We start from the raw sequence: 3,917 nt of genomic DNA on the forward strand, positions 1-3,917 counted from the left end.
CCCGCTATGCGACGATGACCGATGATGATGATGATGATGATATGATGATGATGATGATGTCGATGTCGACGACGACGACGATGAAGACGATGTGTAGCAACGATTCGTAACTAGTCTAGCCGAAGTTCGTTCAGAGGGGAACGCCGCCGGCTTCGAAGCCTCGATGTCGTGAGTCGGACACCCGTGCCGTCGCTAGAGTTTTTCAAACTCTGCTTCTGGATATTGGGACGAAAGACCGCTCGAGGACGACGACAGCCGTGCGTGCGTATCCCATCGAATTTTTTTTACACCACCTGAACGAGACTAAAGTTTCGTCTAGTTGATCGTCTACCGTCGCATAATGTATATTATATACCGTTCAGAGGGGACCGGCTGTCTATCCTCGTTGTCGTGAGTCGGACACCCGTGCCGTCGCTAGAGTTTTTCAAACTCTGCTTCTGGATATCGGGACGAAAGACCGCGCGAGGACGACGGATGCGAGTCCCATCGAATTTTTGACTTACACACTACCTGAACGAGACTTAAAGTTTCATATAATATACCGTTCAGAGGGGACCGGCTGTCTTTCCTCGTTGTCGTGAGTCGGACACCCGTGCCGTCGCTAGAGTTTTTCAAACTCTGCTTCTGGATATCGGGACGAAAGACCGCGCGAGGACGACGGATGCGAGTCCCATCGAATTTTTGATTTACACACTACCTGAACGAGACTTAAAGTTTCATCCAGTTTGTCGTCTATCATCTCATATATAATATACCGTTCAGAGGGGACCGGCTGTCTATCCTCGTTGTCGTGAGTCGGACACCCGTGCCGTCGCTAGAGTTTTTCAAACTCTGCTTCTGGATGTTGGGACGAAAGACCGCGCGAGGACGATGGATGCGTGTCCCATCGAATTTTTGATTTACAAGACACACACTACCTGAACGAGACTAAAGTTTCATCGAGTTTATCGTCGCATAACCCGTTCGGAGGGGACCGGCTGTCTATCCTCGTTGTCGTGAGTCGGACACCCGTGCCGTCGCTAGAGTTTTTCAAACTCTGCTTCTGGATATCGGGACGAAAGACCGCGCGAGGACGATGGCTGCGAGTCCCATCGAATTTTTGTTTTTTTTTTTTTTTTAAAGAAAAAACACCACCCGAACGGAGATGTGTTCTATCTTTCGTCGATTTTTCATGCTTTCAGTCGGTCGCGTGGTCGCCATCCGTTCGGAGGGGATCGCCGGCTTCGAAACCTCGATGTCGTGAGTCGGACACCCGTGCCGTCGCTAGAGTTTTTCAAACTCTGCTTCTGGATATTGGGACGAAAGACCGCTCGAGGCGGACGGCCGCGCGAATCCCATCGAATCTTTACTATCACCCGAACGATGGAGAGATGCACGCGCGCTGTTTCTTGAATAATTGGACGAGAGAGTAGAATCAAACACATATATAACATGGGCTAGCCACCGTGCTTACTCGTTCGCGAGATCGTGTGCTGTACAGAGGATTCAGAATCGGGTGTATATATCCCCGTCGTTTCCTGACGAACGGAGCTTCGATCTCGATGGTTGTTATATATCATAATGTACTTTACGCCCGGCCGGCGAACGCGCGTATCTTCGCGCGTTCGTCGTTTTCTTTTTTTTTCGAACGTTTTTGTGTCGTCAATCCTATGGCGACTTCTGCGCGTTCGATTCCCGTTGGTCGAACGTGACGGAACTCGGCTTCGCTAGAACCGAGAAGAGTACATTTGAGTATTGAACTGTTGTAAATTTATAAAAGATTACCCTGAACGGTGGATCACTTGGCTCGTGGGTCGATGAAGAACGCAGCTAATTGCGCGTCAACGTGTGAACTGCAGGACACATGAACATCGACATTTCGAACGCACATTGCGGTCCACGGATACAATTCCTGGACCACGCCTGGCTGAGGGTTGCTCACGTAAACCTAAGACTGCTTGCGTTGCGTATCGTTACTCTCCGTATCTGTCTCTCTCTGTCCCTTCTTGCCTTAACAACCCGCCGTCGTTCTTCTTTATATAAGAGAACGTTTCAGAGTCGGACGAAGGTACAAGAACGAGGATACGAATAAGAGCGGACGGAGAGAACATACGCGACGTACGAGCGATTGTTGGACGCTCGTCGGCGTTCGTCGCGGTCGTGCAGAGACCGTGCAAGTCGTACGCATGCTCGATATATAATCTATCGTGTTCACGGGAGACTACGAAACTCTACCTCTGTCTCTCTCTGTCCCTTCTTGCCTTGACAACCCGCCGTCGTTCTTCTTAAAAATTATAAGAGAACGTTTCAGAGTCGGACGAAGGTATACGAAGGGATACGAATAAGAGCGGAGAGAACCGGTCACGGACCTGCGTGAGTGCTCGCGGCGTCGTGAGTCGTCCTTACGAGGGCGACCGCCCGCTTATGCACCGCTTCGTGTATCGGTTATCGAACGTATATACTCGTAGTGTTCTCCTCGTGACCGATTTTTTTTTTCATATCAGGCGATATATGCTACGTTTGCCGGTGTTCGACGCACGAAGGTCCGCGCCCCCGACGTCGTCTTAAAAGAATATTATATTTGGCGAGACTGAGAGAGAAAGCAAATATGGGAACTCGGTCGAGAGAGGAGAGAAGAGAGAACCAAAAAAAAAAACCTAAACTCGATGGCGTGCGAAACTTTGCCATAATCTACCGTCTTTTCTTAAGACTCTCGTACAGCCCCAGGGATCGAATGCCCACTCCGTCTCTTCGCGAAAGCGACTGACAACAACGAGGACCGTCGCATCGATGGGTCGTCGTTGCGTTTTACACGCTCTGTGCTTTTTTACAAGCCCCGAAAGTATCAGCCGTAGATCCGGGAACGCACACGCGAGATTTCTTCGAGCGCTCTGACGACTTAGGGAGGTATGATCCCCAGCGTCGCGCGGAGATCGGAGAGTACACGTACTCGTATCGGGACGAATTTTCCCCGTCGTCGTGTATCTCTCTGCCCGCGCGCCTGGCTCCCGAAAAGCCACGTTCGTCGGAAATCTTACATATTATATATGTAACGCGTGTGCGAACTAGCGTGTGTCTAAGATCGGCTATACACGGGTGCTGCTGTAACTACAAGCTCGAGGTGTTTTCCGCAGCGTTTCTGTACCCGAGGAAGATGCGCATGTGAGTCCGTTACGAAGTTGTTCGTACGGTCGTCGTCGTCGGAGAGATCGTAGACGAGGAAGAAGACGATCCCCTTTGGCGAGGCTCGAGAAAAAAACTTTGAGAGAGACGAGGTATACACGCGCGTACGACTATGTCGTGCGCGCGTGTGATTTTTTTTTTATGGCAATTCGACGCTTCGAGAATAGAGAAAAGAGAGTGTTGGTCATCCCATGCCTCTTCGTCGTCTATCGCTGGACCGCGCATCCTAACGTCGCGCCGGTCGTCCAGTCCCCGAACACACACACCCACCCGACGGTACGTCTCGCTCGCTTTTTCACTTGCGTGAGTTCCCGTACCGGGAACCGCTGGAATCGTCGAGAGAAGAGAAACGGCTGTAGGAGAAAAAGAGGACGGACGTTAAAAACCGGACGATCGTTACACGGATGTCTTGCGTGAGTCTTAGCTCGAACATGATACGACGAACGAAGTTTGGCACTTTGGCGAGATGCATAAAACGCTCGTACATACATACATACATATATATTGTATATCGAATAGAGAGTGTTCTCCTTCTATTCGAATTTTTTTTCTCTTTGAGGCGATTTTCGCACAGAGAAATACACACACACACACCACCTTCTCTCGCACCGAATCTTTCCGAGCTTTCGTTTTCTACGAGTCTACGCAAAACACGACACGAACGAATTTTCGTTTCGCGTCGTGACGTTGAAGCGACCTCAGAGTAGGCGAGATCACCCGCTGAATTTAAGCATATTACTAAGCGGAGGAAAAGA

The 3,917-nt window shown here is 50.1% G+C and overlaps 1 non-coding gene across 1 annotated transcript; it reads left to right on the plus strand.

Moving 5' to 3' along the window:
- The first annotated feature begins 1,761 nt into the window (after positions 1–1,761).
- LOC126877793 (5.8S ribosomal RNA) lies at positions 1,762–1,916 on the plus strand. The gene has a single exon (XR_007695333.1). It is a non-coding gene; the product is annotated as a 5.8S ribosomal RNA (ribosomal RNA).
- Positions 1,917–3,917: the final 2,001 nt, after the last annotated feature.

The sequence above is a fragment of the Bombus huntii genome, unplaced genomic scaffold, assembly GCF_024542735.1.
Source record: "Bombus huntii isolate Logan2020A unplaced genomic scaffold, iyBomHunt1.1 ctg00000246.1, whole genome shotgun sequence".
NCBI lineage: Eukaryota > Metazoa > Arthropoda > Insecta > Hymenoptera > Apidae > Bombus > Bombus huntii.